General features: G+C 40.3%; 1 protein-coding gene and 1 long non-coding RNA gene across 4 annotated transcripts in view; one reads left to right on the forward strand and one right to left on the reverse strand.

Annotated features, from left to right (window-relative positions):
* The window catches only part of LOC140624176 (uncharacterized), a 32,141-nt gene extending 26,750 nt beyond the window's left edge, over window positions 1–5,391 (reverse strand). Inside the window, exon 1 of the long non-coding RNA XR_012023694.1 lies at window positions 5,175–5,391. This is a non-coding gene — a long non-coding RNA (uncharacterized lncRNA). The remainder of the gene's footprint in view (window positions 1–5,174) is intronic.
* The window catches only part of FIGN (fidgetin, microtubule severing factor), a 145,075-nt gene that overhangs the window by 83,337 nt on the left and 39,104 nt on the right, over window positions 1–22,634 (forward strand). The window lies entirely within an intron of this gene.

The raw sequence follows: 22,634 nt of genomic DNA on the forward strand, positions 1-22,634 counted from the left end.
GGTTGGACTGGTGCAGACCCCTGGTTCCCACTGAGCCCAATTTGAAAACCACCAGGCTGGCCACAGGGCTGAGAGCTCCTTGCATCAGAAAGTTCCTTTCGTTCCTGTCACAGTGTTGCAAGGAATTCAGTAGCTAACTAAAAACTTCTTCATCCAGGGTTTACTTATCCAGCTACCCCAAATGCTGAACTTGATGTGAGGAGCCACAGGTACTTGGTTCGCAGGAAAACCCTACAGGCTCCCACTTTAAAGCCATGTTCCTTCTGCACAAAGATGATGCCAAGTTTTCCAGGCCTGCTGGAGACAAGAGACAGACAGACAGCCGCCCAGCAAGAGGGAACGAACACCTATAGACATCACAAAGAGGAACATATATGTCATTCCCATATGTCATTTGGGGATCATTTTAATATCGCTGAGTGCCTGTGACGTTGCAGTACAGTCAGCTGCGATGTGCGGGTCGGTCATCACGGAGGTCACTTGCTAAAACAGGTTAAACTATGGAGCATCTTCCCATTTGTAAAAGTAGGACTGTGTTTAAGAAGGGTCACCAGGAACTAAATGCCATGCCTCTCCCTGTGCGTCGGTCTTCCTCCCTCCTTCCCCGTCTTCCCTTCTGTCAACCTGCCCAGAGTAATAGAAAGTCGATCCTTGAGGCTGTGAAATGAAATCTGTGTTCAATTTCTGGCACTTTCTAGCTAGGCGACCTTGGACAATACTGTTCCTCAGGAATGTTGTACTGTCTCTGTCAGCGTCGTGATGAGGTTTAATGAGATAAGTGGTGAGCAATTTAGTTTGTACTTAGTACTTGTTTTTTTCTTTTGTGTTCTAAAGGGGTATAAGCTTCGGTTACTTCTACTTTGTCATCTTCCAAATTTCCTCTTGTAAACTCAGTATTTATGCTGTGTTACCTTTGGCTCCAGTTTGGGTGATTGCTACTTCACAAATCACCCCAAAACTTGGCTCAAAACACTAGCAGTGTATTATTTCTCCAGATTGTGTGGGTTGACTGGCACAGACAAGCAGTTCTTCAAGGTGATACTGGCTGAGGCTGCCGTCATGACAGGACTCATGGCTGGAATGTTCGATATGGTCACCCAAATGTCTGGTCCCTTGGCAGGACTGTGGGAGGCTCCAGCTCAGCTGAGACACTGCCCAGCGGGGCTTCTCTCTGCTTTCGTCTGCGAGCCTCTTCCTCTTACCGTGGCCTCTCCATGTGGCCTCTTCACGTGGCCTCTTCACCAGGGGGCTGGCTTCTGACATTAAAGATCAGGCCCCTAAAAGTGTAAAAGCTTACATCTAGAACTCTCCAGGCTGCCTCTGTGGTATTCTGTTGCAGAAAGGGAGCCAGGGGCTGACAATTCACTCTTGGGGGGGTGACTGAAGACGGGCTGGGAAGTATGGTTTGTTGACTGAAGGCCATTTTGGAAATCAGATACCACGGTATTGGTTTTCTAATTCTTTGTTTCTGGCTTATCCCCATGACCCTGGTAGTGTTTCTGACCTTAGCATTACACGTCCTTTGTACAATTCTGCTTTAATGTGGAAGCAAACAACGCTGGCATCTTCATAGGTATCAACATATGAGATGATTGCTTTGGTCTAGCTTCAAAAATGTTTGTTCCAGGGGCACCTGGGTAGCTCAGTTGGTTAAGCATCTGACTCTCGATTTCAGCTCAGGCCACGATCTCAGGGTCCTGAGATCGAACGTGAGTTGGACTCCAGGCTCAGCAGGGAGTCTGCTTGAGATCCTCTTCCCTGTTGCAAGGCAGATGCTCAACAAGGTGCCCCAGGCCATGGTCCTTTTAAAATGAAATTCATGGCATGCCTGGGTGGCTCAGTGGTTGAGCATCTGCTTGTGGCTCAGGTCGTCATCCCGAGGTCCTGGGATCGAGTTCCACATCAGGCTCCCCACAGGGAGCCTGCTTCTCACTCTGCCTATGTCTGTCTATCATGAATAAATAAAACTTTTAAAAAAATGAAACTCAATTCATCACGTCCTTTTCATAGAGTTACACATTAAAAGTGACTAGAGTAAAAAGAATAGGGAAATATTAAATTCAAAAACTTGTAGCGTTTGAGAGCACTGAAGATTGACTACTACTGGTTTTCTGAAATGAGTAATTTTGTCCAGATTATTCTAATAGTTAAATTTTGATGTACAAAAGAAAAAAAAAGATACACATTGTCATTAGTCCTTCCACAAACTTAAAATGTTTCTGAGTGAGAGGCCTCTGAGAATCAGATGTCTAGAAAATGCCAAAATGCTCTAACTTTGGCATAGAGGATCAAGGGTTTACTGCTACAGTCAAATGCATTCATGAATCCCAGGTTATGAACCCCAGTTGTAAAGGTCATTCAATCCCTAATGAGAACAGAAAGATAAGTTTCTCTTGATATGTTCTTTCCCAAGGCAGGACTTAGCTAACTGTTTAAAAAGGAAAAGTTAACTCTTTCAGCCATTTAGACAATCACCACTGCTTTGCTTTGCTGATTTAGACAATCACCACCATTCCATTCTAATCATCCTATTCTGAGGCAGAGGGGGGTAAGGCCAAAATGAAAGAAATACAAGCAAAAATAAAATTAAGAAGTTGTAGTCTAATTCACCTCTGTTTTTGATGGTTTGGAGCCTTCATTAATGTTTGCGGAAGGAGCATAAGGATTTGGATTCCATTACTGGGTTTGAGGTGCGGCTCTGGGACCTTGGGCAGATCATGTAGGCCCCCAGGGTCTCTTCCTTTCTGCCTGTGTCTGTGGGGGGTGAGGGTGTATCTGTGTGGGTCCCCGACACCTTTTCTTTGGCTTTTTCACTCCTCTGTCACTGTCTTACTCTCTGTCTCTCGAGCTACCACCTTCCCTTGTCTCTGTGTGTCTCTTCCACTTCTATCTCTCTTTGTCCTTCTGTACGTATACAGGTACATACATACCTGACGTAAGAGTATTTCTAGGGACCTCAGGCAGGTCTGGTGACAATCGAATAATGCTTTTGAAGTACTGTATAGTTTTTACAGTGCAAATCTATGTAAATAGTTCTTGCTTTGTAAGACGTGTGACTGAAAAACAGTTCGACTGGGGTGGAGAACAGAGCTGGGGGCGGGAGGCTGACGGACTTGCCCTGCGGCCTGGAGCCAGGCCGTGAACCTCTTGCCACCTCTGTTTCTTCGGAAATGGCAGGCGGGGGAGGGGTTATGGTGGCGGAGCTCGGGGCCCTCTGCCAAGGCCTGTGCTTCTATTCCTACCTCCAACCTGCTGGACCGGGCAGGGGTGAGCCTCTGCGCTGCTCCGTCAGGTGATGATACGCTCCTGGGGTACCTTGAGGCCTGCGGGTCGGGTGCGCCCGCTGAAGGGCACGGACCTCCCTGCCCCTGCAGCTGGTCTCCCGGGACTGTTACCTGGGAGGACGGGCCCCCACACCGTGTCTTTTCTGGGCCATCAAAATACCAGCTTTGAAAAGCACTGAGGGGGGGCACTTGAGGGGATGAGCACTGGGTGTTATTCTATATGTTGGCAAATTGAACACCGATAAAAAATAAATTTATCAAAAAAAAAAAAAAAGAAAAGCATTTGCAGATTACATTCGTCTGGAGGCCAACTTTCCTGATGTTTGTGCTCCATTTTATTTTTATTTTTTTAAAGATTTTATTTATTTATTCATGAGAGACACAGAGAGAGAGGCAGAGACACAGGCAGAGGGAGAAGCAGGCTCCACGCAGGGACCCCGATGCGGGACTCGATCCTGGGACTCCAGGATCACAACCTGAGTCAAAGGCAGACGCTCAACCACTGAGCCACCCAGGCGTCCCTGTGCTCCTTTTTAATTGGAGGAGGAGGACTCCTCTGCTTGACGCATCTATTTGATACATTGCATTTTGCCCAACCAGACGGGGCCCTTTGTTCCAGCACGTGGGCAGATTGGCTTATGCCATCTCGTAACCTTCAGTGCTTCGAGGTTGTTAAGTGGCAAAGCTTTCTGCGGCCTTCTGGCCAGGCCGGTGGTGTGTGGGACGCCCGTATCTGCACCAGGAGGGAGCCGTGCTCCTGTGATTGTGGCGGTGTTTACTGCTTCCCATCAGTGTATCTGCTCTCTTTTCTGAAGTAATCACTATAATTACACTTCTTCAATGAGTTGCGTTCTATTGTGTCACCAGGCCTATCTGCTAAACATCACTGTGTTTTTCTTATCTGAGTGCTCTCAAATGGGGAAAGTGAGATGTGTTGGCAAGCCACCTTCAATCAAATTAATGTGAGACCAGTGTATTGTCAACAGAGATGGTGGCGGTGCCTATTTATCCTGTTCCACCAGAATGGCACAGAAACTGACCTAATGTTTATAATGACGTATTTATTTGGTCGAGAGGTGCGTGTATCTGCTAATCCGTAAAGGACAATAAGAAAATCTATTTTCCTACTACTTTTACTTTATTGTCAGGTCAATGGAACATGCTACAGCTGTGTTTTTGTAAAAAAAAACAAAACAAAAAAAAAAAAAAAACAAAAGCAAAAAAAAAAAAAAAGGAGGTGACGTGTTTGTATTTGTCATAGTGAAATTTTGGATTTCACCAGGACTCCCAGGACTCGAAGAGTAAAATGTTGGTTATGAGCCTCTATCATTTTAGCTTATTACCTCAGTGTATGTGTTCAACGAAATGCAGATTACGCCTAAAACTTTATAGAGTAACACAGCAACAGTGACTTATGCCTTTAAAATACACAGTACAACACTTGAGTTAATTTTCATTTTCGTTAACAAAGAGAAGATACACTAGAACAAAGTCATTTCTGTATATAGTCGCCTTATATTCAGTCCTATACTACACTTGTAGATTCTTGTGCACATTTATTTATTTGACTTCTATTGCTCTTGATTTGACAGCACACTAAAATTTCTACTACCAGAAAAGGAAACTTTCCATCCATTTACCAAGAGCTATCTATCCCAAAATGCATATTTATTTTAATACTTTTATGAACAGAAGTAATAAAGAGGAGTAATTTTCATCCTTAATTTGTACTGGATATTGCTACATGATAGTGATCAAATTAAATATGCAAATATAATCCATGCTCTGGATTTACTAATGGCTTATTCTTACATTAGAAGTTTGGAGGATTGCCTCACATGTACAAGGAACTTTTGTTCTCCAATTTTTAGAAATTAGAGCATGACTGACCTGGACATACACCTTTTCTTAAGTAGCTGCTGAGATCGGGCCCCAGACCATGTTTTTTAGGCGTATGAAATTGTAGCTCAGACTTCATATTCCATGCAGACAGTCCTTTCACATGAGGAAGCTTAGCAAGAGTAGATCTTAATTTTTTCAATGTAAGGTATTTAATAGATCATTCTGTGGAGTTGCCTGAAAAATAACCAACACAACTAAAATGATATTTCTATGAGAAGCTATTTCTGATCTACCAAAAGTATTCTTGGAAGACAATCCATTCTTAACTCAGGCGGATAATATCAGAGTAGTCTATTTTGTTTTTGAAACAATACCTAAAAGCATAAAATGCAGGAATGTGCCCTTTAATTCCTAAATGAAATACATCACATTTGGATGTGGAAAAACAGTGTAACTACAAATGCTTCCTTTTTAGTAATGGCCAACTTTTCTCTATAAATGACTGTGGAGTCACTCCAAAAGATTATATTAGCAGGGCAGCCTGGGTGGCTCAGCGGTTTAGCGCTGCCTTCGGCCCGGGGTGTGATCCTGGAGTCCCAGGATCCAGTCCCACGTCGGGCTCCCTGCATGGAGCCTGCTTCTCCCTCTGCCTCTCTCTCTGTTTCTGTGTCTCTCATGAATAAATAAATAAAATCTTAAAAAAATATATATTAACATAATCTATTCATTTTTTTATCCAATAGAACTTAGCAACTGGAGAAAAAAAGATGTTAAGAAGCTTTTAAAATAATTTCTCCCTCCAAAGCTAACACGATATAAATGAGTTTTGCATTTCACGACATTTCCATAAAGTTATAGACCACCAGAGAGACTAGTAACCAGGGAGATTAATTAAAGATTAACTGATGGTTTCTGTTAATTATTATATTAATAAATTTAGTGTTGTTTACATTTGACACTTAATTTTAAAGTTTGTTGTACTGTTCATGGTGACAAGTATTGTGATTATAGATTGGGCCCACTTTGGGCCTATTCATTTACTTCCGTGTATAATCAGTTATAACTGTTTTCTGTGAATCTGCCTCACATGTTAATTTGCTTTTAGAACCTTTACTCACATTTCATTATTTAAAAAAAGATGCATCGGAGGAGACTAGTTAGGAAGCACTTATAGTTTTTTTTTTTTTAAAGATTTTATTTATTTATTCATGATAGTCACAGAGAGAGAGAGAGAGAGGCAGAGACACAGGCAGAGGGAGAAGCAGGCTCCATGCAGGGAGCCCGACGTGGGATTCGATCCCGAGTCTCCAGGATCGCGCCCTGGGCCAAAGGCAGGCGCCAAACCACTGCGCCACCCAGGGATCCCAGGAAGCACTTATAGTTAAGGCCGGTTTTCTTGTAACTATAACCAGCTTTACCTCGACATTATTTCTAGAGGATGACCATGTGTCATTTCCCAAGCAAGGCAAATGTGTTAGACACCTGCCCTCACACCTGCTGGAATATGGGGAAGTGAGAATAAGATAGGGGGTGCAGCAGCTCAGTGTCAAGGATCCAAAGGACTCCTCTGCTCACACGGCTGTCACCCATGGCTTGGGAGTGAGAATGACAGGAGTGGGAGAGAATCCTGCCCAGGATCCATGATAACTGGATGCTCTCATCCTTGTAAAATTTAATCCTTAAGTATGTTCCTTCCAGCAACCCCACTTTATTTGGAGTATCTTGGTGCTGTTGATGTATTCTTTATGTGTTTGCGTATTTTTTTCTTGCATGTTACAACCTAGTATTCCCAAATGGAATGTGTTTTCCCCATTCTGCTTAGATGGAAGTGTTCTTGGTTGCCAGTGCTAAGGCCCTTCTCGAGTGGAAGCCAGCTTCACTTCTGACCACTGTTATACCGCAGTCCTCATAATCTAAGTACACTTCTTTTCTTGAACACGCCATAACCTTTTGTGTCTGTAAAGCCTTTACATATAGTGTTAGGTCTATCTGGAATGCCATTCCACTTTTCCATCCTACAAGACTTAGATTTATTTATTCATCTGATACACAATTAATGAGGAGCCACCATGGGCCAAGAACTGTGACAAAAAGGCGAATTATATTCAGTAGGTACCTTTGAGAAGTCTTCCATGCATGATTAGGTGTTCCTTTCTCTGAGTACCCATTTCTCTGAGTACATTTTAGGTTGTCTTAGATAAGGCGTACTCTTCTACTTTCTCATTTCTCTAGTCCCTAGAGTTAATTTATTAGCATAACATTATAGAAATAAAGAGGGCCTTAGGGATAGTCTAAGCTAACTCCATTTGTAGATGAGGAAACAAATGATCAAAGGGCTAAGTGAACACAACTAATTATTTGAGCTGAGACCAATTACCCAGACCTGTTTTCTCCTAAATCTAGCATTGTTGTCACTGTCCCACTGGATCTGCAAGTATTTCTGGAAGCTTTGGGAAGCAGTCATTCCTTCTGTTGGATTACTAGGGTGCTAGTCATTAGCATCAACCTAGCCTAACAGTGTGTGAAACTGGCTGAAGAGTAAATGTACTTTCAGAAAACAAACTCTCAGTGGGTATTTTACATGCTGGGAGTCATGACTCAGCCATTTCCAAATAACCGAAGCCAGAACATGCTACAGAAAAAGAATATATTTCTTTTACCTAAGATGACAACCAAATGAGTCTATCAGATTAGGTTAGTATATGATTATACCACAACAGCTTAATAATGTAGTTTTGAGAGACAAGTGTTCTTTATTACTGAAATACATCAGAAGGCATAACCACGGATTCTGCTAGAGCCTGAGTGATCTAGAGAACATGGGTTCTGGTAAACACAACATGGACCTCAGACTTCTTTACTAGACTTTAAGTGGAAAATGAATGATAAGCTCATCCCTACTTGTTACCAACAAGGTTGTGGTATAATATTTTGTATCTGCTAAATGTGATTTATTTTTAGGGGTACCACCCGTGGGATTTACTGTCCTGACAATCCTGTCTTCTTTTTCCTCATCAGTTTTCCACCTCTTTTGCCTCTGGGGGACTATCTTTTAAATTATGATTATATTCCAGCACCTGGATTTTTAATTTTCTGAAAAGATATAAAGCAGCCAAGATCGGATCACGGAAAGCTCCCCAGATGGGTGCAGGAGTTCTCGGTTCTCATTCGGGCTCTGCTGCCACTGAGACTGAGAACTCTGGGCCTTTGCCCCCTCAAGTGTAAGATGAAGGGGCCGAATGAATGGCCTTCAAAATCCCTTCAAGCTGGGCAGCCCCGGTGGCTCAGCAGTTTAGTGCCGCCTTCGGCCCAGAGCCTGATCCTGGAGACCTGGGATCAAGTCCCGCGTTGGGCTCCCTGCATGGAGCCTGCTTCTCCCTCTGCCTGTGTCTCTGCCTCTCTCTGTGTGTCTCTCATGAATAAATAAAAAATCTTAAAAAAAAAATCCCTTCAAGCTACGTGAGTCAGTGATAGGAAGCCGAAGCTTTTGCTCTTAACTTTTCCACTGACTTCCGAGATTCTCTTTTAGTAATCCTTGACTGTGAAATAAGTCCAGCACAAAAAACAGGATGATGAAGTTACTGTAGCCACTCTCTTTAAATCATTTTAAATTGCACAATTCCAGCTTTTCATAATATAGCTTGAGGAAAATCCATGTTCAGAAAGTTGGTAATTACCACGCGTTGTATGAGCAGCTACAACAGCCTGCTCGTCGTTATTAACATATACGCAGGTTTGTCAATTCATCGGTGAAGCCCTCTGGGTAAAGCCCTGCTTAGCAGGTTCAATGTGAAGAGTTGGTGTCATCGTAATCAGCTGCCTCTGACGGAGTCAACATGGTCCCGTCTGTGCTGTCCCTCCCTGGCTGGCTGTGGGTTTCCAGCCCACTGAGCACTTGATGCCAAACAGTCTGTTAAGGGACATGGAAGAGACTCTTTGGGGATCCCTGGTATTTATCACTGTTTAGGAAGCCTGAGGTTCAAAGGGCCAGGGCTCATATCTACCAGTTTTATTCTGCATACTTGATCAAGTACATGTTGAGAGCTTTTTTGATGTACTTTGGTTTTTTGTCTTTAGCATAAGATCACGCTGCTCTTCTGCTCAGGTGTTTTTGATTGTTTTTTTTTTAATTTTTATTTATTTATGATAGTCACAGAGAGAGAGAGAGAGAGAGAGAGAGAGGCAGAGACACAGGCAGAGGGAGAAGCAGGCTCCATGCACCGGGAGCCCGATGTGGGATTCGATCCCGGGTCTCCAGGATCGCGCCCTGGGCCAAAGGCAGGCGCCAAACCGCTGCGCCACCCAGGGATCCCTCAGGTGTTTTGGTTAATCCCCTTCTCCTGTGTAACTAAACTTAGTTCAAAGACCTAGTGTTACAATCAAAACTGTTGGATTTTTTCCCCCCAAGTGAATAGGTCTTGATTTGGTATCCAAGTTGAGATGGGAGATATTCCTTACAAAAGAAACTTCATATCCAGAGAAATGAATCAAATTGCTTTTTAAGAACAGATTCTTAAACGTGTAAAACATATTTAAAGTCAGTTGTTACAAATGATTGTTTGCTTCCTGAGCAGAAATGTGTAAAATAGGGCAGCCCGGGTGGCTCAGCGGTTTAGCGCCACCTTTGGCCTGGGATACGGTCCTGGGGACCTGGGATCGAGTCCCGCGTCAGGCTCCCTGCATGGAGCCTGCTTCTCCCTCTGCCTGTGTCTGTCTGTCTGTCTCTCTCTCTCTGTCTCTCATGAATAAATTAAATCTTAAAAAAAGAAATGTGTAAAATAAAAACTGTCGAAACTTCATTGTAGAAACACGTGTAGACACACACGTCACCACATATATTAGGGAGGTACGGTGGGAGGAGGAGGTGTGTGATTGAAAGAAAATAATACAGTGAGTAGCTGGTGGAGGTTTGCATGAAAATGATTAGGGAGAGACGGAATCTTTTTAATTCTTGCATTCTTGTTCCTCAGTTCAAAGTTGTGATTTTTTTCCAGTTTAGTATTTTCTGTATTTGTTAATTTGATTTTTCATTATTAAAAAACAGTTTACTGCTTTATATTGTGCAAATTCTAAAGCACATGGAAGTTTTCTTCAAAAGCTTTCTGTTTTAAAAGTAAATTTATAAAGGTAGTATGAAACTTCTTGCAGGAAGCCCTCCCTTTACATGTGTCCAAGTGGGTGTGCATGTCTATAGTTTCATATGAAATAGTTTTTCAGCAGAATAGTTATTGTAACACTAAAGGCAACACTTGGAAGATAATAATAACAGTACAATAAGAATTCTATTTGAAAAATATGTTAATTAACTAACTTCGTGCATAAAATATTCTTGTATGTATCTATTTATGTTTACAAAACCCTGAAATATTAGAATGTCAGGTAAACAGCAATAAAATATGTAGGTAAAGTACAAAGGAAATCCCCCGTGCATTTTTAGTCCTCCCTGAGAAATTTAGAAGACTTTTATTGGTTGATAAAGAATTGATTTTGTACTTGAAAAATAATGCCTTTTGGATTTTTGTTGTTTTTGTTCAGGGTGTAACTTTTTCCTGTGTGGTTTCAATGCATCCGTGCTGATTGCCCACTGAAGAGAGTAATGGAATTTTCAGGAATCTCTTGAAAATGTACATTAAAACAATTTTTTAAAAATGTATCTGAGGAGCTATAGCCATGGTTTGAGTGGACTGCGGGCCTCAGAGCACTGTAGGAAGTGATTATTGTAGCAACCGAGTCTGAAATTTTTTTTTGTTTGTTTGTTTGTTTGTTTGTTTTAATTTATTTATTTACGATAGTCACACTCAGAGAGAGAGAGAGAGAGAGAGGCAGAGACACAGGCAGAGAGAGAAGCAGGCTCCATGCACCGGGAGCCTGACGTGGGATTCGATCCCGGGTCTCCAGGATCGCGCCCTGGGCCAAAGGCAGGCGCCAAACCGCTGCGCCACCCAGGGATCCCTGAAATTTTTTTTTTCTTACAAAGATCTGAGGGAACACAGTATAAGTTTGCTATTTGTAACTTATACTGGGTGGAAGATTTATTGCCTTTAAAGTAATCTGCACAATAGAGCCTGTAATTATAGATTGTAACAAATGCATCAGGACAAGTGGCCTTGCTTGAAAAAGTTTAAACTTTTCTCTGGCACCTGTCACATTAACATTGAAATGATTTGTGCTATTTTTCAGTATGAACCATTTTAAGTGTAGAAAAAAAAAAAAACCCTGAGAACTAAGCCAGTCATAAGAGATAATGCAAAATCATATTTTGGGGATATAAAGCAATTCTTAGTTAGTCCTTAAAATAATTTTTTTCAGGTCAAGAACATTGAAAAAGAAAATATTTTTATTTTCTTTTTCACCTTGAGTATTATCATTTCTTTTTTAGGACATAAATTCTATTATTCTACTTTTATTAACAAGCAAAAAAAAATACCCCACATTAATTTTAAATAGGGGCCCACAAAAAATTCTATACTTATTGGGATCTGTAAAAAAATCAGTTTTGCTTACTGCAAGGGTAAAATGCTGTTTAATATACTTTTCTCTTTGCAATTAAATTAGATTTCTTTTAGTGGAGAAAAACTCATAAAGGAAACAGCCTTGGAGATGTAATATGCTCTAGCATATTTAAATAATTAGACTTCTGTCTCGTTGAAATGTATGTGCTCTAGGTTTGATAGTGATAAAAGCATGAATATTAGTATGATTAGGAAATTACATCATGTCACAGCATAATTGATTGATTGATAGCTGAGTGAAAACTAACCATAAAGCACGTGAAAATAAATGCCTGTTCAGCAGTTATTGAGGCAGAATTTTTGCATCTACCCAGTTGCAAGATTAGTAACTGAAATGCTCATCTCCCAAACAAAATGGAATTGATGTTTCTTCCTTTTGCTGTGACTGTGTGTGTGTGCATGTGTGTGTGTGTGTGTATACTCTTTCACTCTAACACTGGCAAGGCAAAGAATACAACTCAAAGTGCTTAGTGCTCAATTCAGTCGTTAATTGTTCCTCAGGACCCGTCAGATGGACACCAGATTACTAATTGACTGTATGAGCAATTAGAGTTTTGGAATTTCCCTTTCAAAGTCTCAAGTTTGAAAGGTGAAGCTTCACGAACACAAGAGTTGATACTCTTTGACTTTTCTCTCGAGAATTGAATTTCCCAAACATTTAAACTAGCATTAATTTTTAAAAAGCATTTTGTCTTTTTTTTTTTTCCTGTTTGTGCTTTCGCTTTCTCATTCTCTGTCTTCATCTTTTAAAGAGTCCTGCTCACACAAGTCTGTGGCCGCACTCACACTCGTGGGGAAGGGCTGGGGAAGCGAGCCCACTGCAGGATTCTCGGTTTCAAAGCTGAACCAATATTCACCATTGACATATCCATTCATCTGTGCAGGGTCATTGGAAATCCTCTCTCTCTAGTTTTTCCTTCCCTTCAGGGAGCAATGCTTAAAAGAGCAAACCCCTGGTGTGAAGAGATAGGAGAATTCTCAGCACGGCCAATGGTGCCAGGAATCGAATTAAAGTTGTCCATTTGCAGATGACGGTCTGTTGGAGCTCCCAGCACATGGAGGCACTGTGCTTTCAGCTGATGCTTTGTTTACTTGAAATTCTGTCAGTGGCACTTCAATTTAATTTTTTTTAATGGCAAAAGTCACATCATGCCAAAAATATGCCAGGAGGGTAAAAACACGAAGATATGTGTTGCTCTGTAGAGTTATAACGTTTTATTAGAGTCCCAAGGCTTGCTCAAGGAAAAAAATAAAAATTTTAAAGCTTTGCAAGAAAGGATTGTGCTCCACACTGCAGTAGCCAAAAAAAAAAAAAAAAAAAAAAAGTTAAATCATTAATGAATTCACATCCTCTTTTGAGGAATTTAAAACTTGTCATTTCTTCTGCAGTTTTTGACATTCCCAGATCTATTTTGGCATGAATCACATTTTGATATGACTGAACCCACAATTTTGACTATCTTCATATGCATTATCTCTTCTCAGTACTAGGAAGACATGCATTGCCATTGAATCTTAGATGCCAGAAGTCAGCACTGAAGATGCTCCCCCCAGTTTGATTTTCTTTGGTATCATAGGAGGTTTTAATATGGTTTAATTTATTGGGCAAAGTTAAGAATTATCAGAATTAGATTTGTGAGAAAAGATTTGAAAACCCCAGGAAGAACATAACCCATTTATGAGCTGAAAGTTGAGAATACGGAGTCCTCATGCCAAGTCCCAGGGAAACAAGCGTGTTTCAACAACTGTCAGCTTTGAGTTTGTGATTGCTACTCGTTGCTTATGTTGCTACTTTCACTTTAATTTCTACTTTATTTGCAAATAGTGAAGAGGGCCTGGCACAAAGGAGGTCCTCAATAATCTTCATTGATAGAACAAATAAATAATGTTTACTATTTCTTTTTTATTTATAATTAGGATTTTTAAAATTTTGATTAGTTTTTCTTAGTATCTGACTTAAAAAAATATATATATACATATATATATATCTCCTGTGCTTTACGGGGCAAATTCTATTTAATGCTCACTGTCCCCCAGATACAAGTTTTTTTTTTTTTTAAGATTTTATTTATTTATTCATGAGAGACACACAGAGAGAGGCAGAGACACAGGCAGAGGGAGGAGGCCCCCTGCAGGGAGCCCGACATGGGACTCGAACCCCAGTCTCCAGGATCACACCCTGGGCCGAAGGCGGCGCTAAACCACTGAGCCACCCGGGCTGCCCCAGATACAAGTTTTATATACATCCCTACGACTGCATTTGGAAAAATGTGGGAAATACATTTACCCTAAACATCTATACCTATTCAGATGTCTACTGGATACAATTCATGGTGCAGGGGCTTGTTCATACCACCTTCATTATAGTATCACCCTTGCAAAGCAGGCATGTATAGTTTGAGAAGTAGTATTGTAGCAAACAGTTTAATCTGACTAAGTGACCTTACACAAAAGAGAAAATGTACAGTAACAGCCAAGCTTGTAAAAAGGGCAAACTGTATTCTAAAGCAACCCAGAATGGATTTTAACATATCAACCACAATGTGTCATCATTTGAAGAGCAAACTACACAACTGATTTTAGAAGTCTAGTTCCGCTCTTTAGATTTATTAAAAAGTACAGAGCGTGACTCTTCTCAAAAGTGCCCCCCCCTCAAAAGAAACCCTATCTCTCATCTCTCTCTCTCTGTCTCTCTATCCATTTATCTATTTTTTAAGCTATGCTAAGGAGCAGTTCCCACTGATGCAGTGAAGCCGTTCCTTTTCTTTAGTGTAGACCTTTTTAAAAAATGTCATATCTGGTTATCCTTAATATAAAATAACCCATCAAAGTTACCATGGTGCAGCCTCACATCTTAAATATCAGTCTGTGCCCTCTAACCATTAGTTATCAAGTAGCATTTAGACCAGTCATGGCATAAACTCTGTTAATAGAGTTTTACAAATAGGATGCAAGTAATGTGACTTCAACTATAAGAAATTTAAAATCAAATTTATAATGCTTGTTCCTGATACTTGGTTACCTATCCAAAGTTCTTAAACATAACATTTAAATATAAGGATTAAATATTTTACCACAATCCTATTACATGTTAAGTCTTATTCAGTAGTATCCATAGGTCTTGCACCCATAATGAAGTCTTATTTTATTTGTTAGATTTTGTGAGGACTGTATTAATGAATATTATAATCATTAAGTGCATTTGATATTAAGCATACACATAGTAAGTACTAAGAGAAAATAGATATTATTCTGATTTTTTAATTAATTATTTTTTTAAAGATTTTATTTATTTATTTATTCATGAGAGACACAGAGAGAGAGGCAGAGACACAGGCAGAGGGAGAAGCAGGCTCCCTCCTGGGAGCCTGGTGTGGGACTCGATCCCAGGACCCTGGGATCACGGCCTGAGCCAAAGGCAGACGCTCAGCCACTGAGTTACCCAGGTGCCCCTTACCTATATTATTCTGATTTTATTAAAAACAACAACAACAACAACAACAACAGGTACTATTTATGTAAACACAGAGTGGCTTCTCTGTGTTTCATAAGAATTTAGGTGGGCTGGTTTTATTATTAATTTTACATTTTTGCTTATTTTATTTTTCCTTTCTTACTGATTGAGCACATACTCTGTGTGAGGTACAGTGAGAAATGCTGGAAATGTAAGCTGAATAAGACAGTCTCAGCCCAGTGAAAGAGACTAACACATAAACAAATGATTTTCACAGAACAAGTAAGTGCCATAATTGGCTAAATGATTCTTAATAGGAATTTACTATAGGAAAGTTAAACATTTTCCTTTTAAGTTCCCAAAACATTTTCTTGCATGACTATATGTGACTAAGAATGAGGCATCATTATAGTCACTGGACACAGTGCATTATGGTCACTGGACACAGTGCAATAAGTCATACTGATCATAATTTTGGTAGAAAAATGCACTATAGCATCAAACTTACAAGTTCATAAGATGTTGATATATACACACACACACAAATGATAAGTACTATAAACAAGAAAGAGATAATTGGGGCGCCTGGAAGGCTCAATGGTTGAACGTCTGCCTTTCGCTCGGGTCATGATCCCAGGATCCTGGGATCAAGTCCCACGACAGGCTCCCCACAGGGAGCCTGCTTCTCCCTCTGCCAGTGTCTCCACCTCTCTCTGTGTCTCATGAATGAATAAATTAAATCTTTAAAAAAAAAAAAAAAAGATAATTGACCTCAAGGACCTCACAGGACTGTTGGCCCAGGAATGTCAGAACAGGGCAGGGAAGGGCATTACAAGTAGAAAGAACAGCATATACAAAGATATAAGGTAGGAGACTCTAGGACATCCCTTAAAGTTAGTAGTGTGGGGACCCTGGGTGGCTCAGTCGGTTAAATGTCTACCTTTGTCTCAGGTCATGATCCCAGGGTCCTGGGATCAAGTTCTACATCAGGCTCCTTGCTCAGCAGGGAATCTGCTTGTCTTTCTACTCCTCCCCACTGCTTGTGATCTCTCTCTCTCTCTCTCTTTCTCTCTCTCTCTCTCTTATGCTCTCTTTCTCTCTCAAATAAATAAAATCTTTCAAAAAAAAAAGGAACTTCACCTTTAAAAAAGAGTTAGTGGTGTGCACAGCATGCTGTCAACGATATAAGAACTAGAACTACAGAGAAAATTTCCAAGTAAATTTTAAAATATTCAAAGAAAAGGGAAAACTTTAAGTGAAAAGTGGCTTTAATGGAGGTCATTGTTACATGATTATAGATAATGGTCACTTTTTTTTATATGTAGTTTCCATATTTTTAAATAATCTTGCATTTTAAAACCAAGGAAAGTTTCCTTTTTTTTTTTTTTTTAAGCCCAAAATACATACCTACAATTGAAAACCAAAAGGGAAAACACATAGGAAATCTGAGAGGCCCTGCTGAAAAGGGACGAGGATGTAGAGCAACAGCATGGGAACGAAGAAGGGTCAGAGGTTAGTGTTTTAAAGGGTGAATGGAGAAGACTATCCTTGATTGAATGTAGTACCGGTAGGAGAGGAAGAGCTACAATTCTTGAAGGGTGATTACTGAATTTTCTTTGCACAGATGAGGAACTTAACTGTAGTTGCCTGGGAAAGTTATTTTTAATAAAAGTAACACAGCAATTTATTGGCAGGGCCAGAAAAGGAAGCTGAATCTCCTAATCATAAATTAGTAGTGGAAGGATCAAAGGTATTTCATATCATGCTTCTGAAATCTACCTAGCTGTAACTTCCCCTCATTATTTCTCTTGAGTCTGTCCCCTGGAACATCAAAGAAGAACTCTGGCAGTGATAGTTCCTGGACAGTAACACATTGTTCTCCTTCCATCTTCTTATTTAGCCCTCAGAACAACCTGTCCAGGGAACTTACTATCTCCTTCCATTGTTCTCACATTGCTCTCCTTCCATCTTCTTATTTAGCCCTCAGAACAACCTGTCCAGGGAACTTACTATTACCCCCACTTCAAAGGTGGGAATACTGAGACATAGGAAGGCTCAGTCATTTGCCTCAGGTCCCATGACTAGTTACTGGAAGCCTAGGGGTTCAGGCGTGGAACAGTGCAAATTTATGCCAAGATTCAATCCACTATGATCACAATATGACCATACTGACATTTCAGCAGATTTAACAGTTAAGAATGAAAGGTCCTTATTATAGGCAGATGATTGTTTTCTAAAAAGGCAGTTCTTGGTAAGAAGAGGGAATAAAATATTGTAAACAGTATGAAAAACTAATTTTGGTAAAATATCTAAAAAATAAAACCTCAATTTATTGTTTTTTTCTTTCAGTGAATGTAAGTATTACACCCTATAGCAAGTTCTACATCATAAATTTTTTCCTATGAGACCCTGTACTGTTTTCTACATTTTATAAAGTATACCATAATTGGTAGACTCTAACCCAAAATGACCTTAGATATTTTATGGGCAGAAGTTGTAAGAGGTCCAGAAAATACAAAGAGGGCTAGAATCATGCTTATTGGTTATACTTTCTCCTTCTCAGAGGTGAGTACCCATGGCAATAGAGATGGACACCCTAGTTAAGAGATTAACTTGTTCAAGAGTTCTGGAAGGTGAGAGTGGAAGGAAAGTTTTTTATATGGGAAAATATCTTGCTCACTGTTGGCCTACAAGGCCTACCAAAGCCACCATGTGGAAATAATAGAAGATTTTAGTAAAAAGGAATAACAAAACTACTAGGATAAGAATAATAGACTTAAATTCTGGCCCCGATTCTGCCAATTATTAGCTTTGTAATAGTGATTTATTCATTGCATACATTATGCCAGTTGCCATTTATAACACCTATGTGGGGTTGACTAGTAAGGAATCTTAAATTCAGAGACTGGTCTTCAGATCAAGATCTGTAATAGTGACTAGGGAACTAGTACCAAAATGTATATCTTTTGGCTCCTAATAAAGTATCTTCTATTGAAAAAAGAGCAAAAGAAGCATAAACAATGCTTCTTTTAATTTTGGAGAATACTAAATTATTTGAAACAAATCACTACAACCATCCTTTGACCCATATGAAAAGGGCACGACATTTTAGAAGGTCCAGTCTTGCCCTCCTCCAGTACTCTCCTAGGCCTTATTGTGAGGAGTCCAAGAGCCATGAGGATGTTTCAACATGGAGTTCCCGGAGTCTACTTCTAGGACCCATGCAGGGCTCTTCACCAGATCTGTCCTCCCACAGGTGGAAAGTGTCCTTCATGTGTGCACTTCTGGACCCAAGCAGAGGCCAAGAGGCAGCTGGACGGAGGTGGGGGCATAGCAGGAGATGGATGGAACATTCATCTACAGCATGAAAGTTAAGCCACTCAGGCAGTGAGATGATAGTGAGCAAGAACAAAAGAGCCAGTCACAGGTCAGCCTCTCCTTTCTGGAAGAGCTCTGATGACCCAGGAGACAGAACATTCTAAATTTGAGCCCAGCCTTCCATATGTTTATGAAGATGAAACTATAAAGGTAGAAAGAACATATTTAACATTTTTTGTTCAGTTTATGACTTCCAAGATAATTTAAACATTTAAAATATTTTTAAGTATTTAGATACATAGAGTATATTAGGACCTTCATGAAGCAAATCTTTCTAGATAAAGATATAGATTAACTAGATTTATATATAAAGGTATAGATAATTACATCTACAGATAACAGATATGGTACCTACTTTATATGGATACTCTATGGCTGGACAAATGGGTATGAACAAGACAGACTGGGTTTCGACCTGTTCTAATGGTACGGATTCCTGGTCACTTCATCTACAGATGAAAGAAGAAAATAGGGACACCTGGGTGGCTCAGCGGTTGAGCATCTGCCCTCAGCCCAGGGTGTGATCCTGGAGACCTGGATCGAGTCCCACGTCAGGCTCCCTGCATGGAGCCTGCTTCTCTCTGTGCCTGCGTCTCTGCCTCTCTCTCTCTTTCTCTGTTTCTCATGAATAAATAAATAAAATATTTTTAAAAAAGAAAGAATAAAATAAAAAGAGCATTAAAATGCAAGTCAGAGTAATATGGCAATTGGAATGGGGAAAAGAGAAGGCAGTGATATGTGGGAAGTCTTCCTCGATGTAATAATAATAATAACAATAACAATAATAATAATAATAATTTTAAAAGACAAAGAGTTCTCAAGCTAAGAGGAAGCTATTTTAACCTATAACAGACAGTCTTAGGGAACCACGTAGCTTACTATCCATATAAGGATAGTTTAACTTTCTCATTTTTAAGTAGGACTGAAATGGATGATCAACTTGGGGAACAAAGTGCATCATTCCTGGATAACCTGCCAGTGTTTTTCATTATTGAGGTACTGCCTTTCTTTGTACAAATGTACACTTACATTATCACACGATACGCAGGAGATACAAAAATACACTAGAATCAAACCAACATTAAGACTTAGGCAGGAAAGCGTAATGCAGTCTTTTGTTACACAAGGAAACCAGCAGGGGTTCGCATGTGACTGAGTATGAACTGCACAGTCGTCAAGTGCTGTTCCCCCACGACTCAGAGTCGCCTTCCTGGGAGATCTCTCCTACCATGAGGAGCCCAAGTAGTAACCTCAAAGAAAACAAGAGCAATACCCCACACTACACAATAGGCAGAAGAAATCTCCAGCACCTACTGATGACTTGTTTTATGAAATGAAGAGAGAGATGATGGAAAGAGAGCAATGTGTTTGTGTTTGGGGCAGAAACAAGTGTGAAAAAGACCAGACAGCTGTGTAATATTGTAAACACATTCTCTAAGTTTTAATGAATTCTAAATGGAATGGATTTTTTTTTTTTCCTTCTTGAGGGGAGAGACAGTAAGGATTCTTGAGGCAGTAACCATTTCTTTTCCACATAGCTTCATATGTTTCCTCAAAAGCTGCAAGTCTTCCTGGAAGTTGAGAGTCTTCTTAAATATTTCAGCAATAACTACCATTTCTCATCCTTTTTGTAATACAAATCTTTGCCACAATAGGGGTGCAGTCTTCAGTTAGGCTTATGTTTCCAGGGTTGCACGCTCTCCTCATAAACATAGCAACGGCGCTACCATCCACTACTTTGCATGTGGTGATTTTTCTAATAGCAATGATACATTTGCCTTGATTGCCCCAAATTCTGTTTCATCGTGTCCCTCCCTGTGACCACGGTTTGTACCCAACTGTGATGGGGGGTAGAGCCAATAGACCGAGGAACAAGACATGGGATGTGGATCTACTGACTGGCTTGTAGGAAAACAGAAGGAAAACCTGACTCCAAAAGTTTCTTAAGGGAAACCAGAGGGGATCAAATATACTCCACCTGCCCTTGAACTCCTTCCCACCTCTCTCAGACAAAGAAGTGTGTTCTTTCTTTTTCCCCATTGTCTGAAATGCGTACCCTTGACTTCTCATTCCATTTCTAGATGGCCTTGCTCTCTCAGTTCCCACCCATGCCCCATCCACACAGTGTTACAGTTTTTCTTCTTTCCTCTCCACTATTTCTTGCCCTCAGCCTGGATCAGGGGTTGGCAGGCATTTTCTATAAAGGGCTGGATGGGGTAAGTGTATTCAGCTCTGTGGGCCATGTGATCTCAGCCCAACTTCTCAAGGCGGCTGGGAGCTAGAAGGCAATCACAGACCGTATGTGGGTGTAAATGGGTGTGACTGTTCCAATACCACTTCACCTGTGAAAGAAGAGGTCACCCTGGATTTGGCCTACTGCCATACTTGGGACCCTTGATCTAGGGAAATGACCAGGTTTTCCTCATATTCCTTAAAAAGAAAAATCATTCGCCTGGATTCTTTTCCCCATAAACCGCTATTCATCTTTATTAAGGTGTTTATCAGTGAGGAAAGTTCTTCTGTGGTTGCCATGTCACATAAGTCATTTTCTCCATGGCCCGCTCACCAAGGCTTCTGACCCCGACACTACTGACAGCGCTCTCACAGATCACTGCTAGCCTCCTCACTGCCTATTTTGTCTCCTCATCCTACTTGATTTCTCTGATACATATTCTACCATTAAATACTCTGTCCTTGAAAATCCTTCCTCACCTGTCTTTTGCAACAGCATATTCTCTCCTTCTCTCTGTTTCTCTTTCTCTTCTATAAATGTCCTCCCAGTCCCCATAGTCCACCGCTTAATTGTCAGTTTAACTCAAGGGTTGCATTCTCATCTCCTTCTACACACTTTCTCTCTGCTGTAATGTCCATTACCATAATTTCAACAGATTCCCATATGCTCATGATTCCTAAACATCTTCAAAGAGCTTTGACTTCTTTCCCATCAAAAGGTAGGAACTTCTAGTGTCTGACTCCTTGGTAGTACAAGCTACTAGTAAGTTCTCTAAGGAGAGACAAAGTGTAGGAATTCTGTGTCACATGATCTGAGTTGCAATTCTGACTTTCGGGGCCTTGGGAAAGTTCCTTAGATTCATGGAACCTGTTTCATTATACATAAAAAAGAAACAATCCCTCACTAGACTTTGGAGGATTAAATGCTATATACATCCATAATCTCTTTATTAACTATTTTACAGATACAAGTAGTTCTAATTTAATGATGATGTCTTTTTAATGTCCCCTTTCCCTTCATTCCTCTAAATCTAATTGGTCAGCCCACCCTTTCATTCCCTGTCTAAAATCTTTGTTAGATTTTTCTCTTCTTATTGCACAAGTTCTTTACCCCCTCAATTCTGCTCTTGATTATTACTGATACATTTCTAATAAAAGAGAGGAAGGCAGCACTTTTTGTTGGCAGTAGGATAAGGTCCAAGTATTTCAGTCCATTTGCAATCTGAATTCACGCTTCATCTCTACCTCCGTCCCACCCTATATGTAGACGTATACCTCCCTGTCTTCTAACCATACCAAGCTACCCCTTGTTCCCAAATGTGCCAGATACATTTAGCATCATCTGTGATTTTGACTTGAGTATTGATTCAGGCAAAAAAACTCATCTCTCTGTAACTGGTGAAATTCTACTGTTTTTAAGACATACCTCAACTTTTGACTCCTCAGTATAGCTACCTCTTCCTACCAGACTTGGAACTAAGTATTCTCTTTGGTAAATCATCACTAAAAATAGACTAAGTTCCATTGAGGCAGGGACTTCTTTTTTAATGTTTCGAGTTTTTATTTAAATTTTAGTTAATATACAGTGTAATAATAGTTTCAGGAGTAGAACCTAGTGATTCATCACTTACATACAACAACCAGTGCTCATCACAAGTGCCCTCAATAATCTTTATCACCCATTTAACCCATCCCCATGCCCACCTCTCCTCCAGCAACCCTCAGTTTGTTTTCTGTATTTAAGAATCTGTTTTATGGTTTGCTTCTCTCTCTTCCCCATGTTCGTCTGTTTTGTTTCTTAAATTCTACAAACGAGTGAAATCATAGGTATCTGTCTTTCTCCTACTCAGCATATAATACACTCTAGCTCCAACCATGTCATTGAAAATGGCAAGATTTCACTCCTTTTTTATGGTCGAGTAATATTCCATT

The sequence above is a fragment of the Canis lupus genome, chromosome 34 (genome assembly GCF_048164855.1).
Source record: "Canis lupus baileyi chromosome 34, mCanLup2.hap1, whole genome shotgun sequence".
Lineage (NCBI taxonomy): Eukaryota > Metazoa > Chordata > Mammalia > Carnivora > Canidae > Canis > Canis lupus.